Here is a 22,681-nt window from a genome sequence, read left to right on the forward strand (position 1 = left end):
GATACTTACATTGATTTTCTCAGTAGCATGGACTGTAGGAAATACCTAGTTTGAGGCATATCAGAACTAATTGCAATTGCATGTGTGGTAGATACTACAGCACATAAAAACCAGAATTTAAATCTGGGGCTGCGTTCAGGAATCCAACATAAGATTTTATTTTTGGTTTGGTTTTGTTTGAAAGAGCCACCTACTACTTGTAATGGGCATTTATTTATCTGTGAAGAGTGATTTCAAATAGTCTCTGGAGTTCAAATACAGGAATTAAATACCAAACATGCAACAGCCACATTTAGCCTTCCACCTCCTTCTTTCCCTAGTTTATCATGTTATTGAAACAGATTTCTCTTACTGAAGGAGGAGCAGGCCATAAGTGCACAGAAATGAAGAGCTTAAATTTTCTCTTAAAATCATAATCAGTTAATGTCTTTCTTGCTTGTGAGTCCCATTACCCCATTCTGTCCCATCACATTCCAGATGATGAAGCATTAGACTTCCCTCTGTGTCAAGTATGTACACAAAAGAAATAAGGAGCGATACTATCAGTATTAAAAATAATCTCAGAGGTGATTCTTACTAACTGGTGATAAATAGGAAGATTTAATTTGGCAGAAAGGTGGTAAATTTACATCATCCATTTCTGCACAACAAAAAGATTTTGCTTTCTGAAAAAAGCTACTGAAAGGTAAAGGAATACAGTTCTTTCTCCAGCGCTGCTGCCTGACTAGCCTGGTACTTATACTTCTTCCAGCATATCAGATCTGCCAAGCACGTGCTTCCCTTCCTCCACAGGACAAATTCCTTCACTTTGTTATCTGGTCAGCCTGGTACTTGGTTATACATTTGGTAGAATTTGGTAGCCCCTGTTCAGTGCGCCACCACCTAACCCAGCATCCACACAGATCTCAGTGGCTCATTGCCTTGACCCGCAGCTGAAATAGTTGCTCTGCTTTTGTGTTCTATATTATTGCAGCAATGGATGGTAACCCAAGAAGACAGTGGATTCACCACTGTGCCTTTGTACACGTTAATGTTCCCAGAGATGGCTGGCTTTAGAAAGGGTAGCAGCCAACAGGAGGAACTACAGGCTTGCCATGGTGCTGCCAGCTATTTCTTCATCATTTGTAGTGTTTCTGTCACAGAAACTCTTCCTGCAGCATCCCAAAAACATGATAGAGACAGGGATTACCATCAGCGAACAGTGCTGAGCACTTTAAAAGCAAGTTTTGCTGTAATGAGTTACATCAGAGTTGCAGCATGCAGGCAATGTGTCTGGTTCTAGTGGCTTGCTTCCAGAATTGCTGATTAAGAGGAGGGAGCAACAGCACAGAGGCACCAAATACCCACTTTTATCTAGCCAGGCCAGTAAAAGCACTTACTTCTGGGTCACCAAGATATATTGATAAGGAAGGACAAAAACACGGCCTGTAACATAACACAGCATCTATATATACACAATTGCATCCTGCTTGAGAATAGCACGAGACAGCCTACTCCTACACTATTTTCACTACAAACATAATGGTGGCTTTTCCATGCATATAACACACAAAATCCCTGGATATGATTTTTATGTGCTCCATAAAGTACAAATATGGTAAAGGAAAGGAAACAGCACAGCCAATATATTTTTCCTAAACAGACTAATAAAAAAAGAAAAGCGTGTTACTGAAGTAAAAGCGAGCTTATTTCCCATTCATGTGGTACTTGAAGCAGAGGTCTAGAAACCTCTGTGTATGTACTTGTCTAAGTCTTTGCAAACAGTAAAGACTTGCTGCAGTTACTAATAGAAAATATGGTTACATTTTCATTTCCTTTTTCTTTCTTTCTGCCTTAAATGATATTGAGAACAGGTAATAAGCCTGTAGGGAAAGCCCTGGAAATGGGAAGAATTTTAAGTCTGTTTTTTAGTGACCTTCATGAGGAAAATAATATTATTAAACCTCAGTACGTTCTGCTGCATAAAAATTAGCATGGTACAAGTTGTTTAAATTACCTCTATTTATCTCACATGTCAAATTGTACAGAAGTATTCATGTTCAGTAGCATGTAAGTGTGAGGTCAGGTATTACCTTTAGTACATTCTAAAAGCAGTGGTCAGGTTTAAGCACTGTAACACTGCCTGTCAGATTTGCATTTGCCAGGTGAAGTCTATCATGGATTTAGCAATCCCAATAAAATGAATGTGATGGGAAAAGGCAGCAAAACCTTCAGCCAAGTTTAGAGCCCCATGTTTCAAATTTTGCCAGAATTGCCCACCGAGGGCTTTGCCCAGGGCAGCAACGTGGTCAGAGAACACACCTCTGACTGACCGACAGCAGCTTTACAGCATCAACCTGGCTTGTGTGTCTTGTGCAGTCCTGAACAAAACTAAATTCATTCCAAGTATTTTCCAGAGCTGACCAGTTACAAACCCTTCTTTAATGCATTTCAGAGGTGGGGGAAGAGGGGTGTTGGAAAACTTGTTAGCAAAAGAGAAACAGGCATTATTCCTTTAATCTATGGCATTCCTAAAATCTCACTTCTAGCTTGAAGCATGGGACCAGACACAACTACAAGGTTAAGTCCAGTATAAAAGTTAGCAGATCTTCCCAAACAAATGGCAGATACAGCCTTGCAAAGGCCTTGCTATCCATCAGTTTCCAGTTGGCTCTTAACAAACCCTGAGCATTTGGATAACATCACCACCACCACTAATGACAGCAGAAGCTCCCCAAAGCCCTGAAAAATCACAGTGGTTTGTATTTCTTGTATCTCAGTGTCATTTGTAACCCTTCCTTTTCTGTTCTCTTCAAAAAGACAGGAAAAACCATATTCCTACTTCAGGGGAGCCCTGCCTTAGGAAATGCTCAGGTGCATTTCCAGTAAAAAACCCAAAGCCCAAGAGTATGTAGATGTCTCACTGGAGCCAAGTCTTTTTATCATTGAATTTGGTGTGTAGAATTTCACTCCTTAGCATTTAAAACAGGATCACAGAAGGCTTTGGACAAACAGCATTAGAGATGGCCTGGTTTTAGATTCAGATTGCTTCCTAGGCATTCAAGACAGATTTCAGAGCAATGAACCTGCTCAAATATTCTTATGCAAGTAGGCAATGAAATGAAGCAAGACTGAGGCTCCCACTACCTCCACCATATCCATGACACTGAGACACACAGCACATGCAAAGACATAAAAAATACAGGGCACAAATCACAGAATACAGTAATGCTGCAAGCAGATGCCACACATCAAACAAAGCTTTGCAAGCTAAGAGCCGACAGCATCTTCATAAGCTTATTGCCCAAGGAGGTGGGTAACTGACAGCTGCTGTGCCCAGCCTGGGGCACACTGGGATCCTGTGGGCATGAAGATTGTGCAGAACACACAGACAGCTCCAGGAGCTGAGCTGCTCTCACTACAAAGCAGGAAAAACTTCATTTTCTCTCCATTTCCGCAAAGACTCTGGACATCACAGAATATTACATTGCCAAAGTACAGGAGACAGGAGTCCCTTCACCCTTTTAAATAGTAAAAATCTACATATTCACTGCAGATCTGATTTTCTTTAATATCACTAAATCTTTTCCTAAAAGAAATTCCTGAGTGAATGCTAAATATGTTATCTTAGCAACCTCTGGCAGGAGATGCTATTTGATTTCATCTCTGTGTTATAGATTGCAGCATATGAATATTGTTTACCTTTTAAGAAGCAACACCAGTGAAGCAAAGAATCAATCAAAAACAGATCTAAGGAATCACTCATTTCACGTAGAGGATTTGTGGATGGATGAGAAGATTAGACACCGAGCACCTGAACAGTGAACTAACAGTACTGCAGATAAAAACCAACAAACAGATTAGATGTGATGTATCACATTAGATGCTGTTAAAGCATTAGCCTACTGTGCATGTTATAATATACCTAGGGCAAGATAGTGGCCTGCTTACTTATTTCTCCGCCTTCCCAAGCAGTTGTGCTGTGCTGAGCAGACACTGCAGCAGTGAGTGTGGGGAAGAACAAGACAAAATTAAATCAGTTGTTTCCTGCATTGCTCTTTCCCACCAGTTTACTTCCAACATTAAAAATGCTGTGTCCAATTGCTATGGGACCTGGGTGAAACTGAAACAGGTGACTTCTGCACTCTCCAGTTTCAGATGAGCTAACTTCCTCGCTGCACTTGAGGACCCCACTGGGAAGAGAGCTTTCCTGTTGCTTTCTGGCTCATCTGATCTTTCTCTCCCCACATCTCAACAGAACCTATTTCCAGGACTCTGCAACGTATCAGTGAAGTGGGCTTCCCCCCAGGAGCTGCAGTAGTCCAGTCATTAGCCCATGCCTTTTAAAGGTATTCACATTCCAGAGCAGCAGAGGCATGGGGAGGAATGCAGGGACTGTGTTAGCCCAAAGGGTTCCCTATCCCCATCCCCTGTGAGCAGGCAGACAGCAGAACTCGGAAACAGAGGTAAGAACATGCATTTTCATCATTGGCAGTGGAGCAGCAAAAGCTTTGTGGTGTGGGCTCAAGCAGAAAACAGGATGCAGCACCCTTGTTCTTCTCACCAGAATAACTCACTTCAAAATAGGTAAGACCAACGTGTCAAGTTACTCAGGGAGAGGTCTGCAGAGCTGGGGAAGGGAGAGGAAGTGACATGCAGGACAGAGCAGGGTGTGCAGCTCATGTGACAGGTTTGGACATGGAAGGAAGGAGAATGGAGGATCTTTTCACAGAGGATACCACATCAGCAAACTTAAAAGTGGCCATTGTGTAGCTTGTTACAATCCAATTAGTGCCAGGCAGAACTTCCCTCCCAGCTCCCTGAAGCAGCTCTAGCAGGACTCATGCAGAAACAGTATGGCCTTGCTTATGGACACAAGCACCTTTTGGGTACCTCTGTGCAGCAGCGTTTGGACATTAGGTACATGGGCAATACATGCTCAACTGCTACCAGCTCCTGGCCCAAAAAAGAGAGAAGAGTCAAATGATTTGCCAGTCCCTTCTCTTTCCTGTTCTAGAACAACAAGGAGAGCCTAACATGGCTAGGCCATTCTCTACTGCATGGCAAACTGCCCAGAGAAGGGGAATCTCCATGGGTGAAAAGGGTAAGGGCCCTGTGTGCACGAAAGCACTAACATCAGGAGAGCAAGTGATTTCTAGTCAGTGCAAGGCTGCAGCAAAGCAGGAACACCTTGCTATACAAGCTGAGACTATGAGCAGTAGAATGCAGATTAACCACTTGGTTGCTGCTTACCATGCCAGGTACATTGGGCTAAAGGCACCTCCATCCAGTGCTGCCCGACGTGCCAGGTACATCCCATGATGTTCCATTGAAATCACAACAGGCCATCAATAGAACGTGGCTGCACGGATGCAGAATGGAGAACCAGCAGGGACGCTGTTAAATGCAATTAAAAAACTGCAATCAAAATTGAAAGGTACATTTTAAAACGGCCACCTGCCTTATATATGTAACTACCAGAACAACCTCCCCTCCACCCAGCTCCCCAGCACTGCTGAACTGTGACAGAAACACAGCAGAAGGCCTCTGCAAGTTTCTTGATGACTCTGGCCACCTCCAGTCAGGGCTCCCAATGGCACTGAGCTTCAGGAGGACCAGTCCATGTGTATCCAAGAACAGCAGATCCCAGGATGTCTGTACCAGCTTCCTTCTGCCTGGAAATTCAGGAAACTAAATATCACCATTTAGAAATGCCTCTACAAGAAAGCCCTGGCGCCAGAGCTTCATGGTCTCGTTCCCCACACAGTAAAGGCAATGAAAGGAACACTTCAATACTGATCATGTGTGTTGTCCCAATTTCCCAGTTCCCCTTCCCAAGCCTTCACAATCCTGTTCTTCTAGAGATGTTACGGCATTGAGACAGGTTTTTGTTACATCTGTGGGGCAAGACGAGAAAAGAAAATAGTGTGTATCTTCTACTCATAACAATGCTTCACTGCTAATTTAATGTAGGTTCTTGGAGACTGGGGATCGAGCTGATTCATGGGGAACTGCAGGTGGTATGAGAGTCGCAAAACTTCAGATCTGTAATTTCACCCTTCCCTGCCCAAAGGAAAAAGCAACATCATCTTTTCCATGTCAGGGAAAAGCACATCCCACAGATACCCTAGGCTTGATAAGCTGAGTGTATCCTCTGCAGTGCCTGTCCTCCCTTCCCCAGAATTCCTGTCATCAGCTCCAGGCAGTCTCAGGGTAGATGCTAAGGACTGGTCCCTCTCTACAGGTGGTGATGCTGCCCCAATGGGGAAAAAAAATAAGACAACAAACCCACAACACAAAAAGCAGAACAGAAACAAGCCTGCAGCCTCACAGGGATTTAAAATAGGGTTTTAGACCTTCATAGTGAAGTGAAACTTCAGCACAGCTCTTGTCACATTGATGGTTGCACGTCTCTAGCTGTGCTGTTAGAGACAGAAATCTTACATTTAAAACGTTAAAAGAATATTGACTACTATTTCAACCTTAAAAGGTAAGAGGTCAAATGAAAAAGACTTACAGTAATTAATGTAGCTGGACAAAAGAGAACATAAAGGAGGACAGTGGCCTGGGAAATAGAAAGGGTCTTTGTGAAAGGGACGCTGAATCTAAGGAGATAGTTCCTCATTTGTCCTGGACATTTGCTGGGCTCAAGCCCAGGACAGTGTTCCATCATTCCCACCTGCATTCTTATCCCCACAATTCTGTAACTAAATCCTTTTCACACTGAACTAATAGGTCTTTTGTATTCAGATTGCCCTGTTTTGACTGATATAGATTGAAGATTTCTAAATCTTGTCAATACAATGAAGAAGTGAAATGTAAGCAAGTGTTTGCTTACTGACCTGGGCTATGCTGAGCCAAGAGCATTTGCTGAACCAGTCTGAACGGACAACTGCCAGCATGAACAGACCAAACACGTTTAGATAGCATGCAGCTTTAAACATTAGGGCCAGAGCCCCAGGGATTTGGAGCTCCCCCCTCCCCAAGTGATCACACACTCTAGAATGCATGCAAGCTGCATACTGCTGGCTGCATCTGCCAGCATCAGGACTGCAAAACACTCAGCAACAGCAGCAATGCTCTGTTTAGGAAAGGCTGAATGTTACAAAAGGATATTTCTTGAACAGCAGCTCAAATGCAGATTTACACCCAGATTACAGCAGTTGGCTTCTTGCTCCTGTGAAGTAAGAAGCTCTTCTCAGTAGTTTTATTTCCCCTCTAGGGCAATGATTAGCAGAGAACTGCTTAAAACAAAGGTGTTTCCTACTGTTAGAATATCAGACTGCAGTCAAAAATGAAGTTTCCTGCCAATTCCTAACCAGAACCCTTGTATATTATACATATATTTTTACTGCTGATATGAAGGAACCTATGACTACCCAAACCCTTCAGTGGGAGGAGAAGAGGAGAGGCATGGACACTGCAGGTCTTGTCAGGCAGAGCCAGGCACTAAAAATTCCTGCATATCTGCAGAGCACAGCTGATCTCAGGAACACAGCAGTGGCACGAAACAAATAAAGCCTCAGAAACTAACGAGCAGCAATAGATGTTAGGCTCTTCTGCAGCCCTGCAACAACTGAGCAAGCTCAGTTCCAACTGTACCTGCATTGCAAATAGGAAAAGCAGTTCTGATGTCCCATGCTAATCTAATGACTCCTTATTGCACTAAAATACCCACATATTCAGTGGAGTAGCTCAGCCCACACAGGAGGGATACCCTCCACCCATCCACCAGTTAAGGCGCCTTTGGTATGCAAAATTCCTCAGTTTCCCAGGTACCTTTGAACCTTGATGTACAGAATTCTCCCTTTACAATGCAAGAATTTAGGACATGACTAAAGGATTGTTGCTACCTCCCAGCTAATCCTAGAGAGTGTTAGGCAGAATCCACAGCTCTATGAATTACATGGTGTGACAAGATGCTTCTGGTCCTAAAAGCCTAGGCCCTGTCCAGTATGGTAGGCACAGTCGGCACTGAGGGCATAGGATGGCAGCTTCATGCTGAGCATTGCTCTAGGGCAAGAGCACACGGCATGGCAGAGAAAAAGGAACGTTCTGACCCTCCAGGTCATGGACATGGGTAGTAACGGCCTTGGACCAAAATGTCATCTCTCTCACCACATGCCAGATACCAGTAAGGACAGGAACAAACTCTGCTGTCTTGTTTTCTTCTACAAGACCAAGTCTCACTCCTTTATCTCATTTGTACCTATGGATGCAGCAGAAACAGTTCTAATATAAATAAACAATGCCTTAAATACAGCACCTTTTGCACTTTATCCGCTTCCCCCCCCCCCCCCCCCCAGGAACTTGACCCTGTACTCAGCCCTCTACTTCCCAGAGAAATCTTTCTGTCTAAGTTTCACTTCAGTGAAGTCTTTCAGGAAAACCCCTGTTTAAGAGTTGGTCCTGGCAGTATCAAGTCTCTGCTGCCTGCCAAACATTCCTCCAAATCAGATGTGTAACTGACCACTCAACCTTCATAGATTTGGTTCTTTGCAACCACCAAAAAGTGTTTCTGCAGCTCTGAGCCTGGCAAATGAGAAGATGCCAGAAAGCCACTACTGCCTAGGTTTGCAAACTGTGCTGGGCTCTGCATCCAAATCTATCTGAACTGAAGATAACCTACGGGGAAAACAGGGTATACTCGTTTTCAAAGTTCTTTGTTTCCTTGGCTGCCTCTCCTCAGGCATGACTTCTCATTCTGACTGTCATCTTCACTTGAGAATTCAGACTTTCTTTAAACTCAGCTCAGAGGCTGCAGGGAGGTCACTCTACACTTCCAAAATCCACCTCTTCCCAGCAAGGCTCCCATCCTGCCATCTGTATCCTGCAGCGCTGCACAACAGTGGTCCAGGGCTGCAGATACCTTGTGCATTCGGCCAGGCCCTCTGTCAGGTTCTCAGCTTTGGGGACTGCAGCCCACCAAGGCCGTGGGGTGTTGAAAACTTTGCTATAATCCAAAGCACAGGATCTTCCTCCTTCCCTGCCCTAGACACTATCATTGTCAAGGGTTTTCTGGCAGTCCTCAAAACACACAAATTGTAGGTACTTGTCATGAATCAAGACTTAAAGCATCTCTCCATTTAAAAAAAGCGGAAGTGGAAGAGCAAGGCAGAGGGGAAGGTACTTCTGTCCCAGATTTGGTTTTGAAAAGGAGATTGGCAGCCTATGCATGTGCTTTACTCTGTAATTTGAAAGCTCCTCAGGACAGGACCCCTCAAAGCATTTTCTACTGAACCATATACACACCCCAGAGCGAAAGAACCAGCGGCTCCCCGCATCCGTTCCAGTCTGCTCAGCCTCTCCTAAATCAACACTGCCAGAAGGCAAGACAGCCCTATAACAAATTAGCACCACTCACAGTTTGTTGAAGTTGCTGTTCCATTGTTTGTTTATTTAAAACACACACACCTCCCAAGCTTGCTCTCTGCTGCCATCACCCAAAACCCAGATTTGTAGTCTCAGAGAGAGAGGCAAGCAACGGCAGCGGATTAAATCCATGCAGAGCAACAACTCTGGGATTCTGCTTGGGTTTTGCTCTTCCCCTACAAGCAGAACAAAAGAATGCCCAGACTTTTCCAGCCTGGAAGATCAAGGTGTTGAAATCCTGATTTGGGTACTTGACTAGGAAAGTGTCATTAAAAAGAAAGAGCCACAGGCTTGAAAGGACCCAGCACTAATAAAACTCTTAGTGCTAATGCTGTTTATGAACATCCAAGGGATAATCTGCACCCCTTATCAGCCCACGAGATTATAAAACCTTTAAAACAGGAAACATGTCTTACTTCATAAAGCACTGCATAAGTTTACAAAGCACAATATTAGCAGTAATAAATAATTGTCAAAAGTCAAGCAAAGAGGTGGCTGTAAAACCTGAAAAGGTGCTGCCATTCCCATTTCATTCTGAGCTCTGTCTGGTAACACAGGTTGACAGGTTGTTCCCACTTGGTTTACTCTTACACACCAATCTGGTTTTACTTCAAAAGATTCATTGGGAAATGTGCTACACTTTTATTTACACTGGAGAAACTAATATTTTTATCATGAGGTGATCACGACAGGGGTGATTTTAAAGAGCTGTAGTAGATTCTTATCCTTCCAAGTACAGTCTAATTTGCCAGCATGTGTCAGTGTGCCAGCAATGATTCCTTTACACGGCATTTCTATCTGTAGGCCCTTAATGTACACAGAGCACCCTGCTATCTGAGTAGCTGTTCACCAGTTGCATCATGTAGCCTGTAGATACAGCTTCTCTTTCATTTCTCTTGGTTTATATGACATTAAGCTCTTGGCTGCTGCAGGCATAGTTTACAGGCCAGTAAAGTCAACATCATCATCTCAACCCCTTACATGCTCTCACTTTTTATTTTTTTCATGTTTTGAGAAATGTTTCTGGTTTATGAATGCTCTAAATGTTTGTGTCTTGGCTGCTGTATCATGTGCTGGCAGATAGTTCATCATCCAAAGCATCTCTGCTAGCCTGGGTTGAGCACAGTTTGGGTTTCTGGACAGATGAACAGCAGATACCACAGTCACCTCCACCAACCTAACGATGATTAAGGAAATGACTATGAAAATAGAGACCTTTGCATGCCAGAACAATTACAGTTTTATTCTTCAGATAACCCAGAGCTTATCAAGAGTTTAAATACTCAAATTTAAGTATTTCAGAAGCTACTCACTTTACATTTGTCACCTAAGGAAATTGCTAAAGCACTCTGAGCATTTAGTTCCTGTCAGAAAAAAGCCTCAAAGAGCACAGCAGAATAGATCACCCTCCTTTCAGCACTGTTAAAACCATCTCATTGGTAATTATTCTCCTCAAGATGGGTGTGGGGGAGTGAAAAGCTGGAGCAGATTCTATTTATAGAAGATAACCTTAGGAAAAACTGGAGTTACCAGAGAAACAGGCATGAGGGGTGAAGTTGTGACAGCACTGAAACTAGCAGGAGACACAGGTGTACCAGGTGTCTGTGCCAGAGAGCTCCGACAACACTGGGGCTGCACCTCCTGCAAGATTTAGGCTTGGCTGGCAGGTTACATAGGCTCAGGTGAGAATTCACATATTTAAAAGCTTGAGCAAGAGTTAACTCCCCACACATGCTAAAAAGCTATTTAGAAGTTTTCTGGATCACTTCCCATAGAGCTCTCCCCTCTCGGCAAGGAAGGTGGTTACATCAAAACCAAAAAACCCAAACGGAACCAAAACAGAGAAACCAAAACGGCCAGAGAGACTGAAACCTCCCTTGCACAGAGGAGACAACTCAGTTGTTTTATAGCTACAGAAACAGGATCAGAGCCTGGCCAAAGGAGTAGTAAATGTACAAACTGCTGCTAGCAACCACAACAAACACTGATACTACTTGGACTGGAAGGAAAACGTTGCTACCACTTCCAGCAGTTAATATATATATAATATAAATATATACCACCCACTAATACAACAGCACCAAGAGACTCTCAGAAGATGTGAAAGTGTGTTTAGTGAGAATATGTTTGGACTAAAACCTCTCTCTTGGCATTGTGCATTCCCAAACACCTGTAGCGGGTACCAAGCTGCTTTCGGAACCTGGCTCTTGGCTGCACATTATTTAGCCATATGCAATTCTGTCATAGAGAAGGACTGAATAAATTGTACTTCTGTTACACCACAGTGCAGGTGCTCCAAAACACACACACTGTGAGGCTCATGAACCCAACAAGAGATCTGCCTCATCAGCCACAGGGATGTTCTGATGCCATCCAGCTTTCTCTGACCCATCAAGTCAGTCCATTTAGGGTTAGTTTTTTCCATTCACCAGGCTTTTTCTTGGCAGGCTCCTCACTCAATATGTTTTAACAGCAGGAAAACCATCCCAAAATCCAGACATCAAACAACAGGAAATAAATAATCTGAGTAAGTGGCATAGGTGGCATCCTTCTTATCATAAGTTATCCACCACTGTGGATGCTAACACGGCTTTCACACGCCTCCTTTCTCTGCTACCTCAGTGTAGGAAGCCTGACAATAATCCCAAATCCCCAGACCCTTCCAGAACCAGTCATTGCACACACAGATCCATTCCAGGCAATTAAAGTCTTAACAACACAGTATGTAATGTAAAAGCCCATTTAATCTTGTGCAGGCAAGAAATAGCAGGGACCTGCCTGCAGAAAATTTTAGAAGTATCTAGTAATTCATCAAACTGATTTAATGCAGCCAGCTGCGTGTGAGAGTGCTGGCCCAGGCAGAGATAGCCCCAGTAGTATGTGTTTGCTTACAAATGGGCAAGGGGCTTTGGCACAGCTACTGCAGCCTTTGAAAAAGTTGGTTTTGACAAGTTGGGAGAGGACTTGGATTTTCCAGCTGCTCCCTAAGCAGGAGGCAATTCAGCAAACACACCCAAGACCTGCAGCAGACACCACTCCATAATTTGTCTTCATTATGTTCTAATTTTCACACAACTTTCTATTATTTGCAATAAGCAGAAAAAGCAATGATGAAATTTTTCATGTTTCTAAAAGCAGAGGAAAGGTCAGGACACACGGCTACATGTAATTTGCTCCTTCTCTAGCAGGAGCCTTTGAGAGTGCTGCACCAGGGTTTACTGCTCACATTTTCCCTGTTATTCTTGAGCCAACAAATCAAATATGGGTATCGGGTTCAGTGTGTTTCAAAACAAAAGGTGTATTGGAAGGGGAGTGTTTGGTTTTTTAGAGACAGTTATTCATAACAAATAGTGGAATTGCTGAGAAAATAAATACTGCTTTGCCATCTTGCAGCTATTACTTCTTTCCCCCACAAGGAACTGGATCACTGAGAGATACTGGATCACTGAGAGACATTTTTTCATTATAAAACCCAAAAGTATGGTTGTTGGAAGATAATGTAAATTACACCAGAACTCCAGAGCAGAGTCCCGACTCTGGCCATGTCTCATGTGAAAGAAAGGATGGTTGTTACAACCCATTTTTTTCTTTAACTTCAGTTTTGTTTTCCTGGGAAGTGTGAAAAAGCTTTTTTTCCTCATCTGGTTTTTAACTGATCTTATTATTTAAAGGACTTAGTGAGGAATCTAAAAATCTGCAGAAGGGTTTGTTGAGGGAGGGATTAGAAAGAGAAAAGCCTCATATAACCAACCCACCCCTCCAAACACGGGGTTTGTTCTTCTACTGCACATAGAATCACAGAACCATTTAGGCTGGAAAAGGCTCTTTAAGATCATTGTCCAGCTGTTAACCCAGCCCTGCCAAGTGCACCACTAAACCATGTGGTACCTACATACCACATCCACACATCTTTTAAATACCTCCAGGGATGGCGACTCAGCCACTTCCCTGGGCAGCCTGTTCCAATGCTTGACAACCCTTCTGGTGAAGGATATTTCCCTAATATCCAATCTAAAACTCCTGTGGCACAACTTGAGGCCATTTCTTCTTGTCCTATTGCTCATTACTTGGCAGAAGAAACCAACACCCACCTTGCTACAGCCTCCTTTCAGGTACTTGTAGAGAGTGGTAAGGACCCCCTGAGCCTCCTTTTCTCCAGTTTAAACAACCTCAATTCCCTCAGCTGTTCCTCATAGGTCTTGTTCTCTAGACCCTTCACCAGTTTCATTGCCATTCTTTGGGCAGTCTCCAGCACCTCAATGTCTGTCTTGTGGTGAGGGGCCCAGAACTGAGCACAGTGTTTGAGGTGCAGCCTCACCAGTGCCAAGTACAGGGGGATGATCACCTCCCTAGTCCTGCTGGCCACACTATTTCTGATTCAAGCCACAGTGCCACTGGCCACACGCTGGCTCATGCTCAGCCAGATGTCAACTTAACACCCCCAGGTCCTTTTCCACTGAGCAGCTTTCCAGCCGCTCTTCCCCAAAACTGTAGCATTGCATGGGGTCGTTTGACCCCAGTGCAGGACCCAGCACTGACACTTGTTGAACCTCACACAACTGGCCTCAGCACATCAACCTAGGCTGTCCAGATCCCTCTGCAGAGCCTTCCTGCCCTCCAGCAGATTAACACTGACGCCCAACTTGGTGTCCTCTGTAAACTTACCGAACGTGTGGTCCATCCCCTCATCCAGATCACTGATAAAGACATGCACACTGATGCCCCTTTGCCTCCCCATGAGAAATCCAAGAGAAAGACTCTGTACTCAGCTGGATATATGATGGGGTAGTACTGGGAAGCAAAGAAGCAGCTGAAACTATATGGGAATAACAACAACATTCGCAGAAGTTCCCCCTGGATATATGTCAGCATGTGGGAATGATGGATTAAGACTGAGTATTTGCATTTCCCTGTCAGATGCCAAGATATCAAAGCTGGCACGCTAAGGTGTTCTGGCGTTCGTTGAAGGAAGTCTCCAGCCGTCAACATGGCATGTGTACAGAGCTCTTCCCTTGCAAGTGTCTCTAATAGCACATGCATTTTTAACTTTAACTATGTGATCTAGGTTAGTGCTCATAAAAGTAAAGGATTAGCAGCTACAGCATAGCACAGGCAGCTGGGCCAGCTCTGCTGGCAGATCCTTGCCAACACAATCAACCCCCAAATTAATCCTGCACTGCTCCCACCCACACACAGCAAGCAGGTACTGCCGTGGTGCCAACTTCTTCAGTCAACATGTAGGACAGAGAAGTGCCATGTTATCACCTTTTCTGAAGGCCACAGGAGAGCATTTTGATTCTTGCATACAACAGGTCCATGGACACCTGGACAATGAGAGTGCAGGACTGACTCTGTCAGACATGGTTCTTAAAATGAGATGTAGCAGTTCTGCATCATTGCCCCCTACAACAGACTTCAGCACTTTTATGGGTTTTGGTGGTTTTGGTTGGTTTTTGGGGTTTTTTTAAGCCAGCATTAACACTGCCAATGACGCATTATTTGCCTGGCTGGGGGGAATAAAACCAAACCAAACAACAAAACCAAACAAACAAACCAGCACCACAAAGAAACAGATCCATTATTACAGATGAGGCATCATGATCTGGTTTAGCCCATCCAAGTCAGGGCCACCACTGAAAATGTTACATCTTGCCCTCTTCCTGCATCAGCCCTGGTCTGGCTCAGCATTACAGCCTCATGGTCCTCAAGGTAGCACAGCAGAGAGCCAAGGACCAGGAACGCTCATCAGCAGAGCTGGCTGTAAAGCCAAATCCCATGTGTCAGAGGTCACAGCAGTAACTGAGGGCTGTGCTTCAGACTCCAAAACATCCTCCAGTACCCAGGAAGGCTGCTGGCAATAGGTGAAAGATGGTGGTGAGACAGAGAAACGATGAAGAAAAGAAAGTTCTTGTGAATTACTGCTGACAGTGCATGGTGCCTGTGTGATGAGAGGATGGAGCAGAGCAGTACTCCGACCAGGAGGAGCTTCTCTTGCATAGGGGCAGGAACAGAAGGAAATACTCCCGCTTTTGGGCCTGAAATTCTTCTCTCTAACACCCCAGTTTGCATAGCCAGGAGCAAAGTCAGTGCCTAGCTACATGAGATGCTTCCACTTTGCCATGATCTTCATTTCTAGATGCTTGGTAGTTGGTGACTTCCTCCCTTGGAATTTTATAACAGCCCAGCAGAAATGAAAGTTCTCCCAAAAGTCCCCGAAGCGCATCAGAAACTGGAATCTGCTGCAGGGCTGCAATACACTGTCTCAGCAGATTCAGTGGGTAACGAGGTCTTCTAAAACACAGCGTAATAAGTGCTTCTGCCTGGACTTGCCAAAAGACCTTAATGCAAATACAACTCCAGGAAAATTAGGGTGGACTCTAGTGGCTGCCTCCCCCTCAGGGGTTTGGTTCTTTTTGTTTTTTTCCTTCAATCCTGATGAAATTCATTACAGTTGCATTTACACTGAGGTTGCGATTTAAATTTGCCACAGCAGGCAGGGCAGGTTTGAAAGCCTGATGTATCAGGGTGTATGTGCTTCCTGAAGAACAAGGGTAGTTGCAGAACGTTCCCCAAGGGGTGCCTGGTTGGCCCCCTCACCCCCTTGACATGTTTGCTGTCACAAAGGCCACTGAATTCCTGGCAAGTGGAGCAGGCTTGCTCCTTACAAGCAAGCAGCCCCACATTCAAGCATGTCAGTACTTTCCTTGAAGGTATTTACAGTTTACTTTTTAGTGCCACTTTAAGTTCAAAGGGGCTAGTAAAGCCCCATTAAGCCATTTACATCAAACTGGTTAGTTAATTATCCTGTTGCAGGCTTTAAATTAGCAATTTATAACCCCTTCCCTAGAGATGTCAGTATTTGGAAACAACTCAGCCAGGACATTTTGCAGTGTGCAGTTAAGGAACAAAAACCCCCACTAAACCAAACCATCACCCCCCAAAAAACATAACCAAAACCCAGCCAAAACCCAACCAAAAACACAGAATGAATCTCATTTTTGGTTGGAAATCAATTAACTCTGGGAGAACCCAGTAGGGACAGGGATGAGAGCCAGCCCACCGTTACGAGCCAGCAGGGATAGCGAGGCCATGTCTACCTTAGGCTGTGCAGCAAAACGTATACACAGATACAAAGCTAGCCTGGGAGGCACCACAGCTAGGATGAGGATGCTTCTTCCCTTAAAATGAGATATTCTGCTTCTTAGTATCACAATCAGAAGTATTTTCACGTTCATATGTACAAAAATGTCTGCTCACAAGGAAGAGGCTTCGGGGGTGGTCAGACTGCGAATGCCAGCACAGGGACTAAAGAGGACCATGGGTTTTGGTCAGCACCTCTGCTCACACATGCAGGTAAGGAGGCCTTTCCCTCTGTGCAGCCATCTTTCAAGTTAGGATTAACCAGATTCAGATTTATCCCCTTGCCATAAGTGTCAATGACCTGCTCACAGTCAGGGGCCAAGTAAGGCTGGAGCTGAGGAGTCTCCATCCTCAGGACGTTCTCCCCTGCCAACAGCATTTCATTTCTGAGGAGAATATGTTGTCCTTTCAGGGTCTGGTTATTCCAGTCCACCCCCCTGAGAATGCAGAGTTCTTATATAGAAGGGAATAACATCTTCCTTCCTCCTAAATAACTTACTGCCCAAACTAATCACGTCCTAGGGTAAAACATGCCTCTCACCCTCCCTTCCTTATTTCCACCAGCCATTATAAGTTCTACCAGCAATTGACATACTGGATACTTATTGGCAAATTCTATTTAAAGTAAAGATGGGAGGGAAAGACTGTCCAGTTGCTACTATTTTCACACAACACTCCATCAGGTACAGAAGAAATCTTGGCCCCAGTCCTGGAAGCTGTCCCAAACCAACACACACTTAAAACCTCACCAAGAGCACAAGCCATGGAAAGAAGGGGCATGTGGAGCGAGACCAAGGCAAACTAGGAGATTCCACATTAGCAGCAAATAAAGGCTGTTAAAACTAAGTTTGAAGGAAAAATTCCATTATACTTGAAAGACAAGACAGACAGACGGAATCAAGTCATGATAGACCCTGCGATCTTTTCCCTCCATCTTAATACATCCCCTTTTCAATGGCAAAAAAGAGGTTATCTTCTGCCAAACAAGTGTCAGATTAACTTAAAAAACAAAACAAAAAGAGAGATAAACATGTGAGCACATTCACTTCCTTATACTACACAACCATAAGATTTATTCTGCTTTTGCTTGCTTTTTCTTCTGTATGGAAAGTAGCCATTTCACAACACTTTTGGGGATGGGGGCAGATGGGGAAAGGCAGAGATTTCAAACCAAAGGCACACAATGTTTTTGTACAAAATTTGCTAAGATGATATCACTTTTATGCGATTTACTGCTCCAAATCGCAAGACAGAGGCCTTATAAGAGGAATACAGGTAAACACAACATAAAATCTGAATTATCTAAAGGACTGAAAAACCCAACCCCGCACATAGATGACATTCTCTGAATTCTCTGCCCTTTCTTGGGAGCAGTTACACCCAAACCATCACTCAGCCCAGAAGCTGTTCTCTCCTGCTAATCACTCCGGAATCACACACTAAAGGTAAAAGAAGTCCAAACGCAAACACCAGCCTGGCCTTTGAAACAGCCCCATGCTAACAGGCCACAGGATTGCCTAATGTTAGGAAATTATAAAATAGCATGAAACTGAGGGAAAAGAAGCAAGCAAAACCCTCCTGTGACTGAAACGAGAGTCCTTCCTGCTCCACCAAACCCTTCCATTTCCAAGGCATGCAGCGCCCAGGCCTGTGCCTAGAACAGGTGTGTCTCCCTAAATACCTCACATGTCACACTTGTGTCTCATGGATACAGTCGGCAGGATTATATTAGTACCAGTGCATACCAGCTGTAGCTACCCCCAGCAGTATCCTGTAACTCCAAACACGGGGGGAGCTGCTCTCCATAGCACAGCCCCTTGCCACATGGCTTTCTGGAGACAGACAGCAGCCCTGAGACTGCAGCCTCAGAGCATTTGCGCTCTGGGGGTTAAATCAATTCAGGGGCAAGCAAAAAGACCTCCTCCAAGAGCAGGAATGAGGCACTGCCAAGAGAAAGGGAATGGAGGGCTCCTAAGTATACTTTCCTTTCCCTCCTCTGCACACTACCTGCAAATTCTCATCTGATTTATGCCAAACAGGCACTCTGGAGATCTCCTTTAAATAAAAAAAAAGATGCATGGCTAACACAGCAAAGTCCACTCAGCCATTCCCAAGTAGAAAATGCTGACATGGCACAAGCAGATATGGCTAGTGCAGGATGAAGGAAGGACAAAGGAAAGCGAGCCTCATACATCTCTCTAAGTCAGTGCAGCAGGAGACACCCTTTGGCAATTTCAACCTAATTCTTCACTAAGCCTTGGAGGATACTAGCTGCTGGCCTAAGCAGCTGAAAGAGCCAAGATGAAATTTTTTAGGGCAGCAAATGCATTAATGGCATTTTTTAATGTCATATTTTCATGGCTGGCACAGATAATAAAAAGAGAAAAGCTACCTGGTTTAGCTACAGCACTGCATTTCAATACAAAAGCATTCTCCAGCATGAAGACCTGCCCCCATGCCACCCATCTCATGAAAGGCATCTTGTAGTACTTAACAAGCAGCCAGAGCAGCGATGATGTGAGAAGCTGATGACCAGCCATTCAGAGGTGGAGGACCTCTTCTTACTCTGCCTTCATTTTCCAGTGAGTGATTCTTGCAACAGCTTTTAGGGGAGAGAGTACACGAGTGAGGGTGCACACACCAGTCTTGATGAAAAGTAATTTAGGAGGAATCGGCCGCATCTATAACTTATTCCACTGGTTGATTCAGATTTCCAGGTTTGAGCACACATCAGGTTTGCCTGATCATCCCTACAGTAAATAGCTCCAGGCATAATAAGCAGCCATCAGGGATGGAGGCAGTGCTAAGCTGAGTGTTCTTCTGAAGTGGCATAGGTAAGATGTTTGCAGTGCATCTCTGCTTTATAACCCCTCCAGGGCCGGGTGATACAGTGCGTTCAATAAATCCAACTCATCAGTCCAGTGCAGGTCGGAAGCAGAGGGAAATTCTCACATACCTTACATCCCAGTCATATGTTCATCTTGCTGGCCAGCTCTGTTCAAATGAGTCCAGAATAAGGCCAGTTTATGCTACTTCAGTCTCAAACAAATGAGCAGGACCCCAGAGCCCCCCAAATCCATCTACCTCTAGAAAAATGTACACTTCTTACTACTGGTATTCCTCATTTTCAAGAGGTCTCAAGTCCATAGCCATAAAAATCCACATTAACTGCCAGGTCAAGTCTTTAACCAACTATTTATTACACTGGGTCTTTGATTACCAGGCAAACATCTGTTGCAAATGCAGCCCCATGTTCTCAGACATCAGGAGTTTAAATGTTGAATGGTCTCACATAACCAAGATTTAGCATTTCCTTTTACTCTTTGCCAGGCACAGTGTTGGTGACGTCCTGGCCTGCTAGCAGCCAGCATGGCAAGAACACTTGAGCCTCACATGTTTGTCACAAGATCTTAGGATACACCCTGATGCATCTTCTTTGAGCCACATCAAACCAAATCCAAGAGCAGGTCTGTGTCCCCAGCAGAGAAATGGAAGCCTAGCTGTATTTCATAACTGTGCAGTATACAGGATGTACACTTCCAGAAATCTTGGTACTTAGTGACACATCTAATGCAGAAACAATTATTTAAGAAGCCACTTAAAGAAAATGTAGTGCAGGAACGCAGTCATTCGTTTCATTTTTCCACAAACAGAATGTGGGAAAACCAGGCTTTCTTAGGAGCAACCTGTCTGTGGGTGCTCCCACAGAGAGACAGCAGCACGTACATCTTCTTTAAGACTGAATTTTTAGCTAAGAGCAAAACAAAGTAACTCATTTCAGGTAGGAGCTGCTGAGAACAGAGCTGTCCAGGAGCCTCTGTAGAGGCCTCCATCCAAATGCTCAACCTCCACTCCTGTCAGGACTTGCAGGCATTTAATCCAGCTGAGGTTCTCCACCAACCTCCAGCTATTTCATGACGTACCTGTCTTGGGGCATAAAATCCTAGAGAGTGTGCTTTAAAAATGCATTTATTGTATAACTGAAGAAGGTTTACAGGGGAAAATGGCAAAAATCCTACTGTCATTAAGAGGAAAATTAATAAGCTAGTGCACAGCAGTGATTAGCCAGATAGCTACCCCTTTTTTATTGAGGAGCCAAACTCATCATTAAGGAGGGCTCTTTTCTTTTTTGAAATAACATATAAACAAGTTATTGGGAAGTTTTACACAATTTTAAGCAGTGGGTTTCAGAGTTCAGATGAGTTAGAGGCTGCTTCACTGCTGCCCTGTCTGCCTCAAAGGTAATAATTAATCTTAATTTTCGGAAGTTCCAGCACCAAACATGGGACCAGGAGTAAAATAAGAAAAACCTCTTCAGGGCTCTCTTGCAGTATGCAGCAAATACATAGAAGACAGGAAAAGAGGAGGCCAGGTGCACTCCAGAGGCAGCTCACACACCTTGAGAAGTATGTAAAACATGGCAAATTCAAAATCCACTTCCCCATTTACATCTGGGGGGAAGAGTAATGGAGATGAGACATGGAGGAAGGAGAGGGGAAAAAAGGGACCAAGTGTTATGTTAGTTAGTTACTTAATATATGAACACCCAGAGGGAGTTGCCTTTATCTGTGTATCACAGCAAATACAGGAAAAGCCATGACAATGCTGTGCCAGCAGCTGAATGTGCTTTTACTTATTTATTTATGCAGATAGCATCCAGCAGTAGAGAAAGGGTGGATTTAAATCAAAGTAATTTAAAGCTACCAATTTTAATCTTGTTTTACATTTACACTGTAGTTATTTTCATAAAGCATGAACAGTGGCTGGTAACGACTAAATCATATTGATTTGCAACTAAATATAGTCCGCTCTCAATTTGGTATTATTTTTTATTAACCAGAGCTGCACTATCTCCAGTTGAACATTTATTCTATTTTACAGGTATTTATCCAGCTGACATGCTTCCTCCTTTCATTATTTCAATAAACAGCCAATGACTTTTATTAGACATTTTATTTTTCCTCATTTGACTCATACTGCCCGAAAATTCAAGAAGTAACCAACCATTGAGAACTTTCTGACTTCATTTTCCTATCAAGCATATGAATCATTTAAGTCCAAACATGTTTAACGTTTAAAACAAACTCTTTAATAAAGTGAACTGTAGCTGATGGTTTAGAAGTGAATTCTCATTGCCTTGTCCTTCAAAATCTAGAGCTACCAGATATTTGCCTCCCATTAAATTAGTTCTTATTCCCTAGCTTAGAAAAGGAAAACAAGCATCCTAAATTTCTTAAGCTTTCACTGTTTTCTCAACTGAAATCCTTTACTGCATTAAACAAAATCAGATGGGAAAAAAGAAACTTTTGGCAAAAACGGCCTCAAGGTCTCCCTGCAAAAGCAGCTACATCTATCAAAAGCCTCGTACTTTCTTCCAAGCTCTTGTTCCTTGTGCTTAGGGACAGATTTTCTGCAGTTGAACATTCTCTTTCCTTAAACCTTTCACAGAAGACAAGTAGTGCCTGAATAAGGACGGACCTAAACTCACTATGAAATTTCAGACAGCTATTGCTATTTCAAGCAAGTCATTTTTCCTAGCTATTAGAAAGATTGTTCAGTTCAGTAGCTGTTAGCCACCGTGCCTATGATGGGCTTGTATTTTGCTGAGTATCCCACAAATTCCTAACATAAAGACTACTAAACACAAATAGAAATAAATAAGAATGGGGAAAGAGTAGCACTTGCACACCATGAAAGCAGAAGTACCTGTTATTTTCTTACAGTACGTGTTCTCCTTCCCTTTCTGTGGCATGCATACTGAGACACTGTGATTGTGACTGCCCACATTCTGTTTAGCAGTTTATATTAGAAATAAACCTTTTCCTAAAACCTCTTAATGTTCCTGCCAGATAGAAAAAGATAAAGCTAAATTTGCTATCAGGAAAATGGCAGAGGATCAGAAGACAGACCTTCACCTGATCAGACCTAATCTTATGTGAAAAGTGCAGAAGAAAGAGGTATTCATGAAACCTCCCATGCTATTCCAAATTCATGTTTGTCTCCACAACCCACGACATTTCTCAGCCCATTTCTGCACCAAGTCCTTTATTTGTTTATTCCTTCCCAAGATAGCACTTCCATTTATAAAATTCACACCTTGGTTGCTAGCACAGACCTGGCTGCCTGACAAGCTCAGGCAGACCTGAAATGAGGTCTTCCCTTTGGCCTGCTGGGGCTGAGGCCTGGGCAG

At 43.7% G+C, this 22,681-nt stretch overlaps 2 protein-coding genes across 2 annotated transcripts in view; one reads left to right on the top strand and one right to left on the bottom strand.

The window, feature by feature from the left end:
* The window catches only part of TOP3B (DNA topoisomerase III beta), a 297,002-nt gene that overhangs the window by 45,959 nt on the left and 228,362 nt on the right, over positions 1-22,681 (top strand). The window lies entirely within an intron of this gene.
* The window catches only part of HIC2 (HIC ZBTB transcriptional repressor 2), a 34,227-nt gene that overhangs the window by 4,404 nt on the left and 7,142 nt on the right, over positions 1-22,681 (bottom strand). The window contains exon 2 of the mRNA XM_061370790.1: positions 5,233-5,376. The gene's annotated coding sequence lies outside the window, so the exon portion shown is untranslated. The remainder of the gene's footprint in view (positions 1-5,232; positions 5,377-22,681) is intronic.

This window comes from Neopsephotus bourkii, unplaced genomic scaffold (assembly GCF_033783945.1).
Source record: "Neopsephotus bourkii isolate Nb327-2 ecotype Australia unplaced genomic scaffold, CSIRO-AGI_Nbou_v1 NB_1542, whole genome shotgun sequence".
NCBI classification, from domain to species: domain Eukaryota; kingdom Metazoa; phylum Chordata; class Aves; order Psittaciformes; family Psittacidae; genus Neopsephotus; species Neopsephotus bourkii.